The following is a 22401-nucleotide window of genomic DNA, read 5'->3' on the forward strand; positions in this document are numbered from 1 at the left end:
GAAAATATTCTCGATACTATTGAAGTTAAGCTGTTTGCTCTGTTGCTTTGGGCTAAAGATGTTTGTCTAACAGTAATTAATCTGTTACTGTGTAAATAAGGGATTAGAAATCTGCTGAGTGGCAGCAGTGGGGTATTCTCTAGTTTTGTTTCTTTGATTAGTTTTGGTTTTTTATGCAAACATGTGGATGAACCTTAGACATGACCCAAAGATGGGGGGAGGTTGGTGCCTTGTGCTGTTTGAGATAAATTGTATATATAATAGGCAAGTAATATTAAAGTTTATTAGAACCATTATATAAATGGGTCTGGCCATAGACAGGTACTAAATATAGCAGATCTTTTGCCTGACTTCCTACTGCTATGTCCAAAATTAATTAATTTCATGCCTGTAGTGTCTGCCTTGGTCCATGTTGTATCTTGGGTATGGTAAGCATATGCCCACTCATCTAGAGTGTATCCAGAGAGTCTATATGTACTGGGAACAACCAGTTATTCCCTATATAATTCCCAAAGTGGTTATGCAAAGGATAGTGACAGGTTTTTATTTCTCTCTCTCTCTCTTGTTTCAGGTTCCTTCCTGAAATAATGGGTTTTTTCTTCAGTTGTAAATGATGATCTGATCAGACTTCATCTAATCTTGCTGTTCCACTGTCCTGGAGTAGCTTGTTTTACAACCATAATGCTTTACTAGCCCTATATCTGGTTCTCTTTTAACAGGGTACTGAAAAAGCACTGGCAAGGTTAAATGAAGAGTTTCCCGATCTTCAGGTTATAGCTATTAGTGGTAACTATTGTATGGACAAAAAACCTGCTGCCATAAACTGGACAGAAGGAAAAGGAAAGTCTGTTGTCTGCGAGCCAGTCATTCCAGCCAAGGTTGTTAGAGAAGTAAGTGTATGCTTTATTTTATTAAATGTGTTTATTAAAATGCATATATTTTACAAAACTGAACATATTTTGCATCACCGATATTAACTGTAAATTGTGTTTCATGTAAGGATGATCCCTACATGTATTTTTAGACTACTGCTATAGGATAAGTAATTTTTCCTGGAAACCTCTTATAGTAGGTTTTTTTTTCCTTTCACTGTCTCTTCTAAGATAATGTGCTGTATATTTACTGATGGTTATATAGTTGAAGGTATAAATCTACTTGAAGGTATAAGGATTTTCACTTTTTCACCTTTGAAAAACTTGTGCTACAGTTTTGATAGATTTTTTTTAAATTTTTTTTTTAACACATGAAGTTTTGCCCAACATTGTACCCAGTTAATTTTGAACATTTAAGTCCTTTATTGTCTCTTGTACCAACCTGGCATTCTCTTCAGAGTTTATATGCCCCCCTAACTACAGTGAAAATAGATTATCAAACAGGTGCCTAATTCCAAAGCTGCCTTAGCTTCTTGCATGATGAAAGGTAACCTTTATAACCAGTGCCAGTCCTAGCTGCTGGGAAACTTGTCCTACATCATAAGAGCTATCTTAGACTCTTTTCTACCTGTTATCTAGTTGCCAGCCCTGGCTATGACAGACAATATCTATAGGGAGACATTTACTACACCATAGTCAGAATAGACTTCCACCAACATGTTCAAGATTGTCTGAATTGGTGCTTTGGTATTTGATGAATTTTTTTTTCTTCCCGGTAATTTGTTCAGTTCCTTCTGTGAAACTACATAAACTTTTAGTATTAATATACCAAGCACAATTTCACAGTGCACTACACTTTGTGTGAAGAACTATCTCCATTTTGTTGTTGATATCATTTGATGATGCCCTAGTGTAGTTACAGTAAAACCACAAGTGAGCAATTCAGATCTATAGAAGACCCTGTGAGACTGAAGGCAGCTAAGAATAAACAAGTCACAGCTGCTTGGAGGAGTAGCTACTCCCGAGAGGTTTCTCATGGGAGCTCCTCAGGTTTCTCACAGCACACTGGAAAGGTTCTTGAAAACATCTAGGATAAGTTCTCCAAAACATGGGACTTGTGAGATATGGGGTTCTAACCAATTGAAGTTTCTAGCGTGGTGTTGTGTAACTCTTTTTACCCAATAAGCTGTACATTAACACTTTTTATCCATTTCTGCGCAGGAATTTCACTAACTACAGCAAGGGGTATATGTAGAACTATTTTCTCACACAGTTACACACGATTCTAAAACCTACACACACCATGCAAACTATCTAACATCATCACATGGCTATAGCTAAATATTAAGTAATATATATTTCATAAAATTGCTGGATCTAAACAGTCATTATGTAACTTATTTTAACTTTGAAAAAGAACTCTTTAGATGTATTCCTCAATGGAGTTTTAGCAGGCTTCTTCTCTTGCTTCTGCATGAGCTCAAGGTCTCCAGATAGATTCCATTCTTATCTTAGAAGCTGGCACCTGTGAATCTGTCCTTGGCTCGCTAGCCTGAAAATGTATGTTCCCCAACACAAAATGAGGGAGAGGAGCAAAAGACCCCAAAAGTAAGGCAGAAGGCTGGAAAGAGAAAGCTCAGAGTCTTCTGAGAGGGGCAGTTCTGAGGGTGGGCACCAGGGGAAATAGGTACGACAGGTCGGTTGTAGATGTCATATATGTTAATTATTGGAAGTTATAAAAACTGTAACATTGCTGGACATGCAGGCACATACTTTAGGTGTGCACCTGGAAGCTTCCAATAAAGGACTACTTTATCTATCTATCTATCTATCTATCTATCTATCTATCTATCTATCTATCTATCAATCATCTACCTATCTATCTCCACTTATGTTGTTTTGAGAGATTTTTACAGGAATTTAGGCATCAGAGGAGCCCACACCAAAACAGGTGTGTGCCTGAAGGAGGCTGTGACCCTGTAGGAGGCCCATGCTTGAGCAGGGTCCTGGAAGGGATCTGTCGACACATGAAGAAAGGAACCCACATTAGAGCAGGGTTTCCTGGTAGGACTTGTGGCCCTTTGGGTGACCCAAGTTGGAGCAGTCTATCCCTGAAGGACTGCACTCCATAGAAAAGTGACCCACATGGCAACAGTCTGTGAAGAACTGCTGCCCGTGGGATGGACTCATGCTGGAGAGGTTCATGAAGGACTGTCTCTTGTGGGAGCGACCCCACAGGAAGCAGGGGAAGGACTCTCCCTGAGCAGCAGAAGAAAGAACAATTGACCTTAACCCCCATTCCCTGTCTCCCTGTGTCACTGGCAGGGGGAGAAGGTAGAACTTGAAAGGAGGGAGAGGTGGGAGGAAGGTGTTTTTAAGATTATTTTACTTTTAACTGTTCTGCTGTGATCCTATTAGTAATAAATTTAGTTAATATCCCCACTTTGAGTCTGTTTTGCCCGTGATGGTGAAAAGACCCCCGAATCTGTAAAAATATCTTGTTCCACCTTGCTCTGCAAATTGCCTAACCCATGTTACTGAGGGAACATAGCAAGAACTGCTGAATCGTTCTGTTATACTTACTGGACCTGAAGCTTAAGAAATTGTTGGAGATTGCTGTACAATGTAGTAGAAATCATAAATTGAGACAACCTAGACATATGAATAGGAGAAAATGGTAGCAAGCCAAGACTTTTGAGCAGAATTCTGGCAAGGTCACTTATGAATACAGAGGTAGAAAGGTCAAGCTGAGGAAAACCATGGGTTTGTCTCGGGTTGAGCTGGCAAAATGCCAACTGCCCAACACAGAGTGTTAGAGCCTCCCTCCCATCCCCTGCTGAGAAAAGGGAGAAAGGAAAAAAACTGAAAACTCAGAACAGGTTTAAACCCAAACTACTTATATATATTTATACAGAAAAGAGAAAATTAAAAGAAAACTACAATATAACATACACTTACACAAGTTAGATATAACAACAATTTTCTACCTCCCACCGAAAACAGATTTCGTTACTCTAGATTTATAAAACACTCTAAAAGACACCCAGCAAGTAACAGAAAGAAAGAATAACAACAAAATGTTTCTACTTCCCTGAACTCAAACAAAATCAAAGTAGTGGTGGCAGCAGCAAGTCCCAGGACAGCAGAACAGCTGGAGTGTGTCCTGCCTCCACTGCAGACATGATGGCAACTGAGAAACTCCTCCTGCCTATCTCAGGTTTGCGTCATCTGGTATGAAATATTTCTTTGGTTACTTAAGTCAGGTGATACCTGTCTCTACTAATCTACATAGATTCCCTGAGCCTGCTAATTTGAGGCCTAGCTAAAACTACCATAGGGTTGAAGATGAAGACCGGAAAAGCACCCCAAAGCACCCCAAGAATCTGTGCCAAAAAGAAGAGTCTAGAAAGTTCCACCTTAAGCCACACCTATGCTCTGCCCAAGCATGAATATGTTAATTATACATTGTTATAAATTAATATGCATGTTAAGATGTTGTATTCATGTACTGTAACTGTATAAATTTACCTGTCTTGGCACTGGTGCTTGGAAGAGAGTTTGAGTGGCACGAGGCCTCTCACTTCCCTGCGTAAAAAATAAATACCTTGCTGCTAATGGATGCAAACTTTTCTTAGCAGTTTTCTTTACTTTCTGATCTTTTCGGCTTCAGTGGTGATCAGTAAGTGATCTCTCTCCTGGTCCTTATCTCAACTCATGAATCCTTCGTTGTATTTTCTCTCCTCTGTTCAGTTGCAGAGGGGAGTGAGAGAGCAGCTTTAGTGAGTACCTGGCATCCAGCCAAGGTCAACCCACTACAGAAGCCTGGTCCAGTGTTTGACCACTCTCTCAATAAAGAAGTGCTTCCTAAAGTCCAGTCTATGCCTCCCTTGGCACTGATTTGAACTACTGAACTATTCCCATGTGACCTATCACTGGATACCCTGGAGAAGAAATTAGCACTTCCCTCTCCATTTCCCCTCCTCGAGAAGCTGTAGAGAACAACGAGATCGCTCCACAGCCTCCTTCTCTCCAAACTAGACAAGCCCAGGGTCCTTAGCCACTCCTCATAGGACATTCCTTCCAGCCCTTTCACCAGCTTTCTTGCCCTCCTCTGGATGCATTCAAGGACTTTCATATCCTTCTTAAATTGTGGGGCCCGGAATTGTACACAATACTCAAGGTGAGGCTGCACCAACGCTAAACACAGCAGGATAATAATTTCTTTTGATTGGCTGGTTCTGTTGTGTTTGATGCACCCCAGGATGCAGTTTGCCCTCTAGGCTACCTGGGGACACTGCTGACTCCTATTGAGCCTGCTGTCAGCACCCCCAGATCCCTTTCTGCAGGGCTCCAGCCACTCCTCTCCCAATTTATACTTGTGTCTGGCATTAATCACTGAGGTAAGCAGCTCCTGTGCTAGCACAATCCGCAGTGAAGTGCTCTAGGGCAGTGCATTGTGGCGGTTCCTGAACCAGGGAAATCTCAGGGGAAGACAAGAGCTGCCAGGAGCCCTCATGTGATAGCATATGAGACCTGGGTGTGTTGCCTTAGAATTTTATATATTTGTAGATTTTTACATAACTATGTAGTTTCTTATATTTGAAGTAGTAGCTAACAGCTTCTAACCTCTGTAACACATTCCTGGATCTCTGTGTCATGGGGAAGATAATAGCTAGAACATCTTGCCTGAAATTCATGTAGCAAAACTAGGATAATAAAATAACATTTTAGTCAAAACAAGAGAGAGGACCCAGGAACCTTGGAGAAGCTACAACGAGGGAAAAGTGGTGTGATGATGAAGAAGAAAATGAAGTAAGAAGTCTCGGGACCCCAGACCCAATTCTAAGGGGGTGTGTCAAGGGGCAGACCTAGGGGAGGTTTGGGGAGTGACACCAAGGTGGCCTGAGGGTAGACAATTGTTAGACTGGATATAACCTTTAGTTATGATAATTAAGTAGTGTTATAAATTGTAAGATTTCTATGCTGTAGCGCACATCTCAATATTTTGTAGACCTGAAAAGCTTTTCAGTAAAGAGCTGTTCTCTACCTTTACCCAAGCTAAATATTGTCTTGGAAAGGTTTTTTTCCATAACTTTTAGGCAACAGATGGACCAGGACAAAAGGTGGCCAAGACCCCTCTCCTAGTTCGGCAGCCAGGGCCAGTTTACCACTGTGTGAGTGTGACCACAGCTATGTATTCTCCACCCTCTATGTTATTTGTCATGAACTGTTAACAATGGAGCATTTGCAGCAGCTGCCCAGGGCACACCTGACCCCTCAGGATGTAAGCTGGATGTTAAAGAACCCTGTGAGATAGCAGCTGTGTTAACTCCCCTCCAGGATGTGTTAGCCCTGCCACACCCAGCCTGAGGGGGCATGTCTGCTAATGGGCCATCAATGATTCCAAAAATACCCCATGACTCACAGAGTTAGATCACCCATTGTGGACGTCCCTGCCCTGGGGGAGGTACTGGGCATTCCCACCTGAACCTGAGGGTATATAATCTTGGAGTTTGGGGACTTCTGGAACCACTTGTTGGATCCAGAGTAGGACCAGAACCTCAACAGGAGGAGACCATCACTCTCGACCAGACTGCAACCATCATCTGCACCAACAGGTTTTTTTCCCCTTCCTTTTATTTTGGACTCAGGGGAGCCATGTAGGTCTCAGCCCAGTGGCTAATAAACACCATTCTGTTTGTGCCCCAGGGGGCTGGGTTATACTTCTGGGTTTTGTGGGTTAAAACCAATTTCTCTTTGTGTCATTGCATTTATTGTATCATTGCATTTATTGTAATATTTTTATTAAATTGTAACTCTGACTTATAATCTCTTTTGTGTTGGGTTCGTTTCTCCTGCCGATTTACCTTTAAACCAGCACACCTCCCAACACATATAAAAGAAGCCCATAGGGAGTGCCACAAACAGGGTGGGCAAACAAGGCATGGCACAGCAGTTCATGCAGGAAGGGCACTGAAGGTCTGCCAGCTCAATTAAGTATCCACCTGGCAAAAAGGCCATGGCCTTTCTAAACTCTGCACCTCCCAAGATTGACACATCTCAGATAGAGCTCTAATGGGAACATACCCAGGTGTCAGACTGCAGGGTTTGCCCTACTCTTATGTCAATACTGGACAGCAGTAATGAGCATACCTGTGGGAGGTGTACCCAGGTAAAGGAACTCCTCCACTTAGTGACAGAGCTCTGGGAGGAGATAAGTAGGTGAGGAGCATTAGGGAGTGTGAGATAGAGATAGACTACTGGAATCACACCCTGTCTTCCCTGGGACAAGCCTGACAGGCAAACAGGACACATGATATGGAATATTCCCTATCTTCTTTCCACCTAGCTGAATGTGGGGGGTTAACTCAGCGGGTCTGCGTACCCCCTAATGTTTGAGGAATTGATATGGAGCAGGTTAGAGCGCATTCTTGGATGAAAGCAGTTTGCAGTGCTCCCCTAAAGGGGAAGAAACCACCTGCAGAATGCAGGAGACCTTTTGACCAGTAGGATTCTTCCATGTATGTTTGCCTCAGCTGACTGACCAATTGTGGGATAACATGGTGTGGGAGAAAGTAGATAAAAGTAAAGTTGTAACTAAGAATAAAGTCCCTTTATCCTCGGTGTAAAGCTTTCTGGTCTAACTGCTGCCTGAGCCGTCTCTGCCTCCTCGACCGCCACTATTTTACCATACCTTAAGAAAGGGCGACCCCCACAGCTGAATGCTTTGACTTAAGGGATAGGGAGCAATGGCGACAAGTTTCTGCAAAATGCAGCAGGCACATCTCCTCCATGACTACTCCATCTTCCCAGGTGCCCTTGTATAATGGGTATGAGGTTCTGCAAGTGGAACTGAACAATAACGAGGGCAATGGTTCATCTGGTTTGGCGGTATTTTCAAGGTTAAGTCAGCCTGTGCCCTGTGTCAAAATCACTTTCATAAAGAAAAAAGGACAGGTCATTGCCATAGGAGACTCTCTCCTAAGGGGAACAGAAAGCCTGAGATGCAGACCAGGCCCACTTCTCAGGGAAGTATGCTGCCTCACTGGGGCCCAGGTTAAAGATGTGAAGAGAAAACTTCCTACCCAGGTAAGGTCCTCAATTATTAACCATTATTGATCTTTATTATAGGCAGTGATGAAGTGGCAATAGGAAGTCCAAGAGCAATCGAGAGACTTCGGGGCCTCAGGATGACTGGTTAAAGTATCAGGAACACAAGTAGTGTTCTCCTCTATCCTTTCAGTTGGAGGGAACAATGAGGAAAGAAACAGGAAGAGCCAGCAGATTAATACCTGGCTCCAAGCCTGGTGTTATGGGCAGAATTTAGGGGGTTTTGATCATGGGTTGGTCTACACAAAAGCAGGCCTGCTGGTGTCAGATGGGGTACGCCTGTCTCAAAGGGGGAATAGGATCTTTGCACAGGAGTTAGCAGGACTCATTGAAAGAGATTTAAACTGGATTCAAAGGGGGAAGGGGATAAAACCAGGCCTGGGGGCAGCATGCCATTGTTTGAGGGATGGTGTGCTACCAAGGTCCGTAGGTCTGCCATCTCAGTGGAGGTAGGGGATTGAGATCCATGAGATAGCAAAGACAAAAGGGTTATTGATGCATTAGAAACCACAGAAGCACCTGTTGCGTTAAGAGTATAGAAACTTGGCAGAAAATAACCCCCCTTGCATTCCATATAGTTCTCAGAGATCAGAGGGGCTGGGTGCATCTTAGCTTAATTTCTGATTATAACCAATTTGTCACTATAAATCTGGTCATGTTCAATAAGAACTTTCATGAGCACAGATTCACAGTGTGGTTTATTGAAGCAACAGAAATACAAGTTCAGAATTGCCATTGATAAATACACTTACTGCATTAGCACTAAATATAGAAAGGAATAACCAATTGGTAATTCATTAAGATTAACTTTACCATCAATTAAGCTTAATTTCACCTGGGTATCATCCGATGTAGTCAGAGGTGCAAATTGTACCAGAGACATCCCTGCTTTGGGAAGCAGAGATGAAGAAGCCCATCAACATGTCTGCAAAGTGGAGTCATATTCTTATCCTCTGCCATGGAGGATTTCAAATGACAATTTATACTTTTGGGAGAAGTGGAGGTGAGACTGTAGTCAAATATCCTTTTGCTGCTATCGTAAATGGGGGAGGGGGGGGGGCAGCCACTTTGTATGTAAATGTGAGATAACAAGAGTTTTGATTACAAAGGCTATGGGTCTTGCACAAGGGTGGAACAGAATCATGACATGTTAGTATCACTGCCACCCAGATGAGGCAGCTATAACAGTAATCCAGCCTTTGTCTGATAAGCTATTACTCCCATCAGGAGCCTAGCATGCCCATGTTAATCCCCTACCACATTTCTCACAGTTTTAGGCCTCATTCCTTCAGCACCTTAGAATGGTCATTTAGGAATTAAGGTTTCTTCCCCCCTGGAAAGTTGGCAGGATCAATAGCCCAACTGAAGTGCATCTACACCAATGCATGCAGTATGGGCAACAAACGGGAGGAGTTAAAAGCCACTGTGCAACTGGAAAACTATGATATAGTTGCAGTCACTGAAACATGGTGGGATAACACAGAACTGGAGTGCTGCAATGGATGACTATAAACTCTTCAGGAGGGACAGGCAAGGAAGGAGAGTGTCCTAGTTCAGCAGGTGGGACCAGTTTATCACTGTGTGGGGGTGACCAAAGCTATGTATTCTACCCCTCTATTCATTTCCCAAGAACAATGGACCATTTGCAGCTGCCTGGGGCACACCTGACCCCTCAGGCTGTGAGCTGGGTGTGAAAGACATCTGTGAGATAAGAGCTGTGATAACTCCCCTCCAGGGGTTATTAGCACCTTCACACCCAGTCTGAGGGGGCGTGTCTGCTAATGGGCCATCAACAGTTCCAATAATACCCCATGACTCACAGAGTTAATCACCCATTGTGTGACTCCCTGCCCTGGGGGAGGGACTGGATGCTCCCACCTGGATCTGGGGGTACATATCTTGGGGTAAGAAGACCTCAGGAACCACTTGTTGGATCCAGAGGAGCAGCAGAACCTCAACAAAAGGAGACCATCACTTTCAACCAGCTTGCAACCACCACTCTCAACCAGACTGGGACTGTCATCTGCACCAACAGGTTTTTTGCTTCCTTCTACTTTGGACTTAGGGGAACCACGTGGGGTTTTTACCCCAGGGTGCTGGGTCATACTGGGTTTTGTGAGTTAAAACCATTTTCTCTTTGTGCCATTGCATTTATTGTAATATTGTTATTAAATTGTAACTCAGACTTATAATCTCTTTTGTGTTGCGTTCATTTCTCCTGCCAGTTTACCTTTAAACCAGCATAGAGAGGCAGTGGGGTAGCCCTGTATATTGAATGTTTTGACTGTCTAGATCTTGAGAATGGTGATAAAAGGATCTAGTGTTTATTGGTAAGAATAAGGGGAAAGGCAAACCTAACCAGGATGAAGACACAGAAGAAATATTCTATGAGCAGCTGAGAGAAGTCTTACAATCACTAGCCCTTATTCTCATGGAGGACTTCAACTTACCAGATGTCTCCTAGAAATATTGTGCAGCGGACAGAAAACAGACTTGGAGGTTCCTGGAGTGTGTGGAAGAAAACTTCCTGACACAGCTGGTTAGTGAGACAACCAGGGGAGGTGCCCTGCTGGACCTGTTGTTTGGACATGCTTGGAGGGGAGAATTGGAAGAGTAAAAGTTAGAAAACTCATGGGTTGAAATAAAGACAGCTTAATAGGGAAAGCAAAAGCTGTGCACACAAGCAAAGCAAAACAAGGAATTAATTAGTTGCTTCCCATGGGCAGGCAGGTGTTCAGCCATTTCCAGGAAAGCAAGACCCCATCATGTGTAACGGTTACTTGAGAAGACAAACACCATCACTCCAAATCTTCCCCATTTCCTCCCTCTCCCACTTTATATTCTGAGCATGATGTCATATGGTATGGAATATCCCTTTGGGCAGTTGGTGTTGGCTGTATCTCCTCCCAACCTCCCATGCATCCCCAGCCTCCTTGCCAGCATGGTAGTATGAAAAGCAGGAAAGGCCTTGGCTCTGTGTAAGCCCTGCTCAGCTGTCCTAGTTCAGCAGGAGGGACCAGCTAACCCTGTGTGGGGGTGATCAAAGCTGTGTATTCTACCCCCTCTATTCATTCCCCAAGGTCAATGGGCCATTAGCAGCAGCTGCCCAGGGAGCCATTATCACCTTCACACTCAGCCTGAGGGGGGCGGAGCTGCTAATGGGCCATCAACAGCTCAACACCCCCTGGCTCCCAGAGTTAATCACCCATTGTGTGAGTCCCCGCCCAGGGGGAGGGACTGAGAGCTCCCTGAGGGTACATAAGGGGTGGGTAGGAGGACCTTGGGAACCTCTCGTCGGATCCAGAGCAGCAGCAGGACCTTGACAGGAGGAGATCCCCGCTCTTGCCCAGACCACAGCCCTCGCCTGCACCAACAGGTTTTTCTTTTCCTTTTGCTCTGGACTTGGGGGAACCACAGGGGTCTCAGCACAAGGGCAAACAAACCCCCTTGGGTTTGTGCCCCAGGACACTGGGTTATACTGCTGGGGTTTTGTGAGTTGAAAGCAATTTCCCTTGTGTGTCAGTGTTGTTATTGTAATATTATTATTAAATTTTAGGTCTGACTTATAATCTCTCTCGTGGTGAGTTCATTTCCCCTGCTGGTTCACCTTTAAACCAGCACATCAGCAATAAGAAACCCATCTCTATATTTAGCTCAATTGCTTAGAACCTGGTGCTAATAATGCCAAAGTCATGGGTTGTCCGGTCAAAGGTTACTCCAACAGCAAAGAAGCTGACTACAATGTCTGCTATGCCTTGGAAAAACACCAGAACCCTATAAAACAACACCAGTGATAGAGCTTAATCAAGCTTGCAGACATTGCTTATCTGCTATCTTTGCATTTAAAAAGAAATGTAGTCTCTGTGTGTGCCCCTTGCTCTGTACCAAGACCTGTGTCACAATATTCTTTGTTCTCCTCTCCCTTGTGTTCATGAATAATGGATTAGTTTTAGGTATCTGCTCTCCTCAGGATAAACAAACAGTAATCCCTTAGTTAGCCCAGCTCCTCCCCTGTTTAATTAAAATAACCCTATATTACACTGGAAGTTTTTACAATAAATTGTCTTTTTCTTCCCTTGAATGAAGTCTGTTTTTTGACTGTCACGTTGGGTTTGATCCCTGTATGGGCAATTCACTTAAGAGTTAGACTTGATGATCCTTATGGGTCCCTTCCAACTCAAAATGTTTTCTGATTCTGTGATATTATCAACATTGTGTTCAGCACTGATGCCGAAGGGGTTTTTTAATTTTTCAATTTTCATATTTTGTAGATTTTAGGAACACAGTAAATGTAATGCTGTAGATTTTAGTGAATTAATATTTAGCATCTTATAGTATAAAGTCCTTCTATCTCTACCCCTGCTCCAGAACAGGCAGCTAAGATCTGCCAGCTATTTAGTCTCTTTCTCAAGGTACCAGATTAAAGAATATCATAGAGAACATAAACATGGAGCAGTGTGACCCAAAGCCCTGGAGAGCGTCCAAAGAACCTTTGTGTGCTGAAGAAGAGGAGGTGGATGAAGACAGAGGGTCCCAACGACCCCAGCCCCAATTCAACAGGGGTGGGAACTGGGAGGGGACGGAGGTGGAACTGGACATGTGGACAGTAGTGATTGGATAGATTATATTATAAAAGCTATAGAACTTAGAGCTTGCATGCGCGCGCGTCTATGTATTCCTTAATGAGCGGGGTTGCTCATTAAAGTGCCTGCCCATTATCTTATCTCCTACAAAACTTGGCTCAGAGTCTTTTTTACAGACTTTTACGGCAACAGCACGAATACAAAACACAGCCCCTGTGAAGAAAATTAACTCTACCCCAGCCAAAACCATCACAGATGGTTAGAGGCTATCTTAGGTATAGCGAGGATCAAAATGATGCCTAAGAATCTTAATGTATTAATGTACGGGCAGCAGAGGCATCAACAATATGATGGAGTTTTTGATTCTCAGAGAAGTAAGGAGGGCGATTAGCAGAACTGCCATGTTGGACTTCTAGAGGGAAGACTTCTTGTAAATGGGAACAACATTGGCTAGCTTCTTGCCAGCAGGAACCTCCCCAGACTCCCAAGACCTTTGGTAGATGGTCAAGAGAGGTCCTGCTGTAACATATGCTAACTCCTTCAGTACTCTGGGATGAATCCCATCTGGCCCCATGGACTTGTGAACATTCAGCCAATACCACTAGTCCCTTACAATTTCAGTGTCCACAAATGGAAAGTCACTATTCCCCCACTCATGGTCCTCCAACTCAGATGATCAGGCAGCCCAAGGTCCATTAGTATTATTAAAGACTGAAGTAAAAAAAACCCTGCATTGAATGTCTCTGCTTTATCTTTATCCCTATTAGTCTGATGACCATTTTTCTTCAGCTCTCCTCCTGCTATTGACGTACATAAACAAGCCATTCTTGTTGTCTGACACAACACTGGCCAGTTTCAACTCTGAGTGTTGACCTTTCATGTCTTATCCCTGCATATGTCAACTATGGCTCTGTAATTTTCCCGCAAAGCCTGACTTCTCTCCCAGAGATTGTACAGTTTCTTTTTCCTCTTGAGCTCCACAAGGAGTTCCCTGTTCAGCCAAGCTGGTCTTCTGCCCCACTTGCTTGACTGTAGCATTCGACTTACAATATCTGGAATGGAAAAAGTCCTGTCAGAAGTGGACTTGTGAAGAAAATGAAGAAGCTAACCCAAATGCCTTAAAAACTGAGTTTTAAAATGTTTTTTAAATGCACAAAATGGATTCCTCTTGTAGTTTGGGATTATTATGTAAATTCTCTCCCCTGCCACTAACTGCCCATGCCAGCAGTTAACAAAAGAAGTAGTTAACTGCTGATCACTTGGATGGGGGCAGGTTTGTCTCTTTTGTTTTTTGGGGACATTTTTTTTTCTCTTAGCTTCGCAGAACGCGGGAGCGGTGGTGGCCGAGGAGGGAAGCCGCTCTGCTGGCTACTGCTGGGGCTTCTGGCTGAGACGCTAGTTTTTTCTCCTCAGCGCTGCTGTTTCTCCTGGTTCCTGCATCTGGGATCCCGGCCTCAGTTGCAGTCTGACCACCGCCTGCACTGACCACTGCCTGCACCATCACAGCCTGCCCGCCCTGGCCGGGGCAGTGACCCAGGAGAGAGAGGTGTGCAGCTGCTTTTGCAGGACACGTGGTGGTTCCCCATTTTCAGCTTTCTTTTTCCTTCATCTGGGACAAGAGACACAGAGTTCATCTGGGAGCTCACCACTCGTCTGCCTCGCTGGAGAGAGACTGGGAATTACTGGGAACTCACTCCGCAGCCAGCCGGACTGTGACATTTGACACTGCTTAAGTATAATTTTCCTCCTGGAGGAAAACCTGCTGGGTTTTGTTGTTGTTTGTTTTTTTTTCTTTCTCTTGTGGTGTTGGGGAAGTGGGTTGCACTAGTCTGTTTACATATATATATATATATATATATAAGATACCAGTTAACCTTCTTGTATTAAAATTCCTTTTCCTAAATTTGATAAAGAGCGGTGTCATTATCGTGGAGGAGGCCCCTCCCCTGCTTGTGGGTAAACATTTTGGGTTTTTTTTTCCCCTCAAACCAAGACATTTCTTGGCGCCCAATGTGGGGCGGCTTGTAAACAAAGCAGGATAACTGCTATTTTGTGGCACCATGTGGGTCTTGAGTTTAGGGTTCATCAGAACCATCCTGTATAATATATTGCCTTTTTGTTGGTACAAATTCATGCCAAAAGGAGCGGCAGGTTTAAGTCTTATCAGCAAATCAATGACTAAAACTCAAATAGCCGCAATTATTATTGAGTTCTTACTCTGGATTTATGGTGCCATGAATTCGATGCCTTTGGATGTCATGTGGGTGGTGTTCTCCAGGCTGTTTTCCTGCCGTAACCTAAGCTGCTACCTCTGGGGATTCAGAGATAATAGTACGGACCCTTGGGAAGGAACAAAGGGGAATTTTTTCTCCCAACCCTTTGTCCATTCCCCATTCAAGTCTGCTACAACAGCTTTTGAGATGTTTAAATTCTCCCTGGATGCCAGAGATATCTTGCTCTTTATGGTTTTTCTGCAAGGTTGTATCCCTGCGGCCTACAGTATGTTTGAAGGTAGGGCCAGGGTTTTTCGAGAACGCATTCAGAAGCCTAGCCCAGTGAAGGGGGAAAAGCAAGAGAATAAAACCCCTGATGCCACAGTGAAGGGGGAAAAGGAAGAGAATAAAACCCCTGACGTTACAGTGAAGAGGGAGAAGGAAGAGGGTAAAACCCCTGATGTTACAGTGATGCAGGATGGGGCTAGAAAAGGGGAAGAGGGTAAAACCTCTGACGTTACAGTGACGCAGGACGAGGCTAAACCAGGAGGACAGGCCAAGCCTATGGAAGTTGCCCCTATCCAGAAAAGGAGATATAAGACCAAATCAGACCATCCAGCGGACAATGAGGGGGCTGCTGCACCTCCACAGCAAGCAGACCCAGAGCCTGAGATCATCCCTGAGTCATTGTCATTGGATAATCTCCGTAGTTTGCGGAAAGACATTGCTTGACACCCGGGCGAGCCCAACCTGACTTGGTTGATCCGAGTTTGGGACCTTATGGGTGAAACCTTACAACTGGATGGTGCTGAAGCCAGGTTTTTGGGGGCTCTGGCCCAGGATGTAGCTATTGAACAGGTGTTCGTGAGGGAATCAAAGCCCCTTTCACTCTGGGCACGACTTCTAATGAGTGTAAGAGAGAAGTTTGTTTATAGAGAAATCCTGCAGGAACATCACATTAAGAAGACTTGGAAGACGATGGAAGAAGGAATTTTACGTCTGAGGGAGATGGCAATGATGGACGTGCTTTTTGGAAGGCGTGGGCAAACCAATAATGACCCTGACAAGGTCAGATGCACACCACATATGTGGTGGAACCTTTCACACTCGGGGCCAGCTGAATACACCGATTTCCTGGCATCCATGTATAGGGAAGAGAACCAAGAAACAGTGGGCGCTGTAGCAAATAAGCTCCGGATATATGAAGGCATGACCCACAGCCCAATGCAGGCCCGTATTTCTGCTGTAGAGACATTGGTTGAGAGTCTCAAGACGCTGCCTGCAGAGGTAAAAGTGATCAGAGAGGAAATTAGGGAAAGTCTCCAAGTGGCACCAGTGAGAATGAGAACCTCTGAAGTCAGAGCCAGACGCCCCCCCAACCAGAGGAAGTGGACAGACCTCACGAACTGAGATGTGGTACTTCCTGGCCAAACATGGAGAAGACATGGGACAGTGGGATGGGAAACCCACCCGTGCCCTTGCAACCCGAGTACAAGAACTGAAGGAGAATGGAAGAAGGTCAGTGAGAGTAAGTGCAGTCCCAGTTTCCCACGGGCAAAAATCTGACCCACTGGAGGGATCCTCCCAGGTGTACTCATCGAGAAAAGGTTCTGACTGCTATGACCAGGATCAGTGTTAGAGGGGCCCTGCCTCTAGCCAGGTAGAGGCACGGGACAACCGTGTCTATTGGACTGTGTGGATTCGATGGCCTGGTACATCAGACCCACAAAAGTATAAGGCTTTGGTTGATACCGGCGCTCAATGCACATTAATGCCATCAGGACATGTGGGCTCAGAAACTATTTCTATTTCTGGGGTGACAGGGGGATCTCAAGAGTTGACTGTGCTAGAAGCTGAAGTGAGCTTGACAGGGAGAGATTGGCAGAAACACCCCATTGTGACTGGTCCAGCTGCCCCATGTATCCTGGGCATTAACTACCTCAGGAATGGATATTTTAAGGACCCACAGGGGCATAGATGGGCTTTTGGAATAGCCACTGTAGAGACAGAAGGGATTGAACAATTGAACTCATTGCCAGGTCTCTCAGAAAGTCCTTCTGCTGTCGGACTGTTGAAAGTTGAGGAACAGCAGGTGCCAATCGCCACCACAACAGTGCACCGTCGGCAATACCGAACGAACCGCGATGCTCTGATCCCCATCCATAAGATGATCCGTGAACTGGAGAGCCAAGGGGTGGTCAGCAAAACCCACTCACCCTTCAACAGCCCCATCTGGCCTGTGCATAAGTCTGATGGAGAATGGAGATTGACTGTGGACTATCGTGGCTTGAATGAAGTTACCCCACCGCTAAGTGCCGCTGTGCCGGACATGCTGGAGCTCCAGTATGAGCTGGAGTCCAAGGCAGCAAAGTGGTATGCCACTATTGACATTGCTAATGCGTTCTTCTCCATTCCTCTGGCACCAGAGGGCAGGCCACAGTTTGCTTTTACGTGGAGGGGCGTGCAGTACACCTGGAACCGACTACCCCAGGGGTGGAAACACAGTCCCACCATCTGTCATGGACTGATCCAGACTGCACTGGAGAAGGGTGAGGCTCCAGAACACCTGCAATACATTGATGACATCATTGTGTGGGGGGACACAGCGGAAGAGGTTTTTCAGAAAGGAAAGAAAATCATCCAGATCCTTTTGGGAGCTGGCTTTGCCATCAAATGGAGTAAGGTTAAAGGACCAGCCCAAGAGATCCAGTTCCTGGAAGTGAAGTGGTAGGATGGACGCCGTCAGATTCCAACAGAAGTCATCAATAAGATCACAGCAATGTCTCCACCTACCAGCAAAAAGGAAACACAAGCCTTCCTGGGTGCCGTAGGGTTCTGGAGGATGCATATCCCAGCATACAGTCAGATCGTAAGCCCTCTCTACTTGGTAACCCGTAAGAAGAATGATTTCCACTGGGGCCCTGAGCAGCAACAAGCCTTTGACCAGATCAAGCATGAGATTGCTCAGGCTGTAGCCCTTGGACCAGTCAGGACAGGACCAGACATACAGAACATGCTCTACTCCGCCGCCGGGAATAATGGCCTGTCTTGGAGCCTTTGGCAGAAGGTGCCTGGTGAGACTCGAGGCCGACCACTTGGATTCTGGAGCCGAGGCTACAGAGGATCTGAAGCTAACTATACCCAAAGAGAGAGAGATCCTAGCTGCCTATGAAGGAGTTCAAGCTGCCTCAGAGGTGATTGGCACAGAAGCACAGCTCTTTCTGGCACCTCGACTACCAGTGCTGAAGTGGATGTTGTCAGGACAGGCTGCCTCTGCACATCACACCACTGATGCTACCTGGAGCAAGTGGATTGCCCTGATTACGCAGCGTGCCCGTATAGGAAAATCAAATCGCCCTGGGATCCTGGAAATCATCACGAACTGGCCTGAAGGTGGAAATTTTGGTCTAGCAGATGAAGAGGAAGAGCAGGTGACATGTGTGGAAGAAGCTCCACCATACAATCAATTGCCAGAAGAAGAAATACACTACGCCCTCTTCACTGATGGCTCCTGTCGCATTGTAGGGACTAATCGCAAATGGAAAGCAGCTGTATGGAGTCCCACACGACAAGTTGCAGAAGCTACTGAAGGAGAAGGTGGGTCGAGTCAGTTTGCAGAGCTTAAAGCCGTGCAGTTGGCCCTGGACATTGCTGAACGAGAGAAATGGCCAAAGCTGTACCTCTACACCGACTCATGGATGGTGGCCAATGCTCTCTGGGGATGGTTAAACCGATGGAAGAAAACCAATTGGAAACGCAGAGGGAAACCCATCTGGGCTGCTGATATATGACAAGACATCGCCACCCGAGTAGAGAAGCTGATTGTGAGAGTCCGCCACGTAGACGCACACGTGCCCAAAAATCGGGCCAATGAGGAACATCTCAACAACCAACAGGCAGATCGAGCTGCGCAAGTGAAAGTATCACAGACAGATCTGGACTGGCAGCACAAGGGAGAGCTGTTCTTGGCTCGATGGGCCCATGATGCCTCGGGCCATCAGGGCAGAGATGCCACTTATAAATGGGCACGAGACCGAGGGGTGGATTTAACCATGGACATTATCTCTCAGGTTATCCATGTCTTTGAGACATGTGCTGCCATTAAGCAGGCTAAGAGAGTGAAGCCCCTGTGGTATGGTGGACGGTGGGATAAGTATAAGTACGGGGCGGCCTGGCAGGTCAACTGCATCACACTGCCACAGACCCACCAAGGCAAGCGCTATGTGCTCACCATGGTGGAAGCAACCACAGGGTGGCTGGAGACACACCCAGTGTCTCACGCCACTGCCTGGAACACCATCCTAGGCCTGGAAAAACAAGTCCTGTGGCGACATGGCACCCCAGAGCGAATTGAGTCAGATAATGGAACTCATTTCAAAAACAGCTTAGTTGCTACCTGGGCGAGAGAACATGGCATTGAGTGGGTGCATCATATCCCCTACCATGCACCAGCTGCCGGGAAAGATGAACGGTGTAATGGACTGTTGAAAACCACTTTGAAGGCGTTGGGTGGAGGGACTTTCAAACGCTGGGATCAACACTTAGCAAAGGCTACATGGCTAGTCAACACTAGAGGCTCTGTCAGTCGAGCCGGTCCTGCCCAATCAGAACCCCTTCACACTGTAGATGGAGGCAAAGTCCCTGTAATACAGCTGAGAGTTATGCTAGGGAAACCCATTCGTGGGGTTGTCTTTGCTCAAGGATCTGGTTCCACCTGGTGGGTGATGCAGGAAGATGGAGAGACACGATGTGTGCGTCAAGGGGAACTTATCTCTGGGTAAACAACTCATATTACTGTATTTGTAAACATTTAAATATTTGAAAGAAAATTTAAGTTTAATGTAGAGTATTGGCATGGAAGAGAATTTAGGGGTGGATAATGTTGTAGTTTGGGATTATTATGTAAATTCTCTCCCCTGCCACTAACTGCCCATGCCAGCAGTTAACAAAAGAAGTAGTTAACTGCTGATCACTTGGATCGGGGCAGGTTTGTCTCTTTTGTTTTTTTGGGGACATTTTTTTTTCTCTTAGCTCCGCAGATCGCGGGAGCGGTGGTGGCCGAGGAGGGAAGTCGCTCTGCTGGCTACTGCTGGGGCTTCTGGCTGAGACGCCGTTTTTTTCTGCTCGCCGCTGCTGTTTCTCCTGGTTCCTGCATCTGGGATCCCGGCCTCAGTTGCAGTCTGACCACCGCCTGCACTGACCACTGCCTGCACTGTCACAGCCTGCCCGCCCTGGCCGGGGCAGTGACCCGGGAGAGAGAGGTGTGCAGCTGCTTTTGCAGGACACGTGGTGGTTCCCCATTTTCAGCTTTCTTTTTCCTTCATCTGGGACAAGAGACACAGAGTTCATCTGGGAGCTCACCACTCGTCTGTCTTGCTGGAGAGGGACTGGGAATTACTGGGAACTCACTCCGCAGCCAGCCGGACTGTGACATTTGACACTGCTTAAGTATAATTTTCCTCCTGGAGGAAAACCTGCTGGGTTTTGTTGTTGTTTGTTTTTTTTTCTTTCTCTTGTGGTGTTGGGGAAGTGGGTTGCACTAGTCTGTTTACATATATACATATATATATATATATGTATATATATGTATATATATATATATATATATATATATATATATATATATAATATAGCAGTTATCCTTCTTGTATTAAAATTCCTTTTCTTAAATTTGATAAAGAGTGGTGTGATTATCGTGGAGGAGGCCCCTCCCCCGCTCGTGGGTAAACATTTTGGGGTTTTTTTTTCCCCTCAAACCAAGACATTTCTCTTGTTCTTTTTTTGCAAGTCACCCTTCTCCTTCCCAAAATCCCATGAGATAACTATCTCACCCCTGAGGAATGTATCTGGTGTTCTGGAAGGAAGTTACGAGAAGTATTCTTATTGTTATTTACTCCTTTCTATTGGTTATTAATCCTGTTTTTCTATTGGCACAAAGCCAAATCCTCCTTTGTTCACCATTGGTAGCTTTGTGATCCCCCAAAAACCCTTTTAAACCCTCACCCTTGAGCAATAAACTCTCTCTTGTCTCCCTCTCCTGTGGTCCCTGTGTGGGTCTTTGCAGGCTCCTTGGGGGCCACGTGGTGGGCAGACAGCTGGGGGAGCACACCCCTCTAGGTAACGGGCTAAGCCTCCGGGACCTAGAGGCCCTCTCAGCTGTTGCACTTCACCTTCAGCACTAAGGGATTGCCCACTCCTGTGCTTTTAAAAGGTGGTTCTTCAAAACTCGCAGACACATGGAACTTGTAGACTACTAAGCCTTAAAAAACAGATTCCCCAGGGTTTGACGAGACATTGACTGAGGGAAAAATGACCCAGCGCACACTGGATGAAACGAAGGCACAAAAAGAAGATTTTTATTGAGGGATGACACGGATATTTATAGGGTTCTGAGGGAAGGTTCCAGAAATTGGACGGGATTGGGTAAGGTTTGGGGCAGAGTGAGTAACAGAGCCACCGGATAGCCAATGGGAACAACTCGTCAAATGACAGGAAAACTAACCAATAGGAAACCAGGGATTAGGGCAGAGGTGGAAAAAGGGTGCCCCTTCCGCCGCACGACTAACCGGAGATAAAGCTATAAGGGGAATAAACGTGAGGGGTGAATCAAGCAGGGGAATAACAAAACTTTCCAAACTAAGAACTGTACAATAAAACACATAACTTTTAAGCTTCAACTATGAAAGTCTCTTATCTGTATGGCTGGTCCGGTCTGGGTTGGTCCTCGACAATGGCATCCTCATAAGTCCATTTTAGCGTTCTCCCACACCAGGGTACTTTGCTAAGTAGCTCCCTGAATATTTTAGTTTGTTCTCTTGAAATCCAGAGTAGCAACTCTGCTGACATTTTCTCTTGTTTTTCTAGTTATACAGACAGCTCCATAAATGCTCATTCTCTCCTTACTGGAAAGCACGTGTTTTTAAAACACAAGCATAACTTATGGGACCAAGAATATGACTGTATTATTTTTATTTTATTTTGATAGGATTTCTTTTTGCCAGCTTAAATAGTGGCATTCTTCAAGGGCAGGGCTTGTGTAAGGACTCTGCCTTTGTTGCATTACATTACCTGAGGCCTGATGCAGCTGAGCTTAAGTTTTCTTTTTGTTACAAGTAATGCCTTCTATAATTTCAAGTTGTTTCTCCAGTCTTGCATACTTGTAAGGTTTCTACAAATTTATTGATTACTATATAAAAATTAGAAATCACTGCATAGCTAATAAAGGTAGGATTTTATTGATCCATTAGGCACCAGCTATTCCTGCTATTTAAGAAAGCTTGCTCTACAGAAGCTCATCTTGGTTCTTAGAAATTCTTCTTTATTGTCTGGCACGCCTCAATTCTGGATCTCCATACTTACCATGGAAATTTTCATGTTTTTAATTCTGTACAAACAGAGACAAAAGCTTAAATGCAACTTTGACAATACCATATAGGAACATCTTTTAACATGCCTCTGATATGCTAGCACAAAATGAGCTTTTTTATACGTAAACTAATGTGGAATTCAGGCTTTCATCTCTATCATCTGAGCTGATACACAGGGACAAGGGAGCAGAAAAGATGCCCTGTAACCCAGGAGGAAGTAGTTAGGGACCTGCTGTGCCACTTAGACACTCACAAG

The sequence above is a fragment of the Pithys albifrons genome, chromosome 26 (assembly GCF_047495875.1).
Source record: "Pithys albifrons albifrons isolate INPA30051 chromosome 26, PitAlb_v1, whole genome shotgun sequence".
NCBI classification, from domain to species: Eukaryota; Metazoa; Chordata; class Aves; order Passeriformes; family Thamnophilidae; genus Pithys; species Pithys albifrons.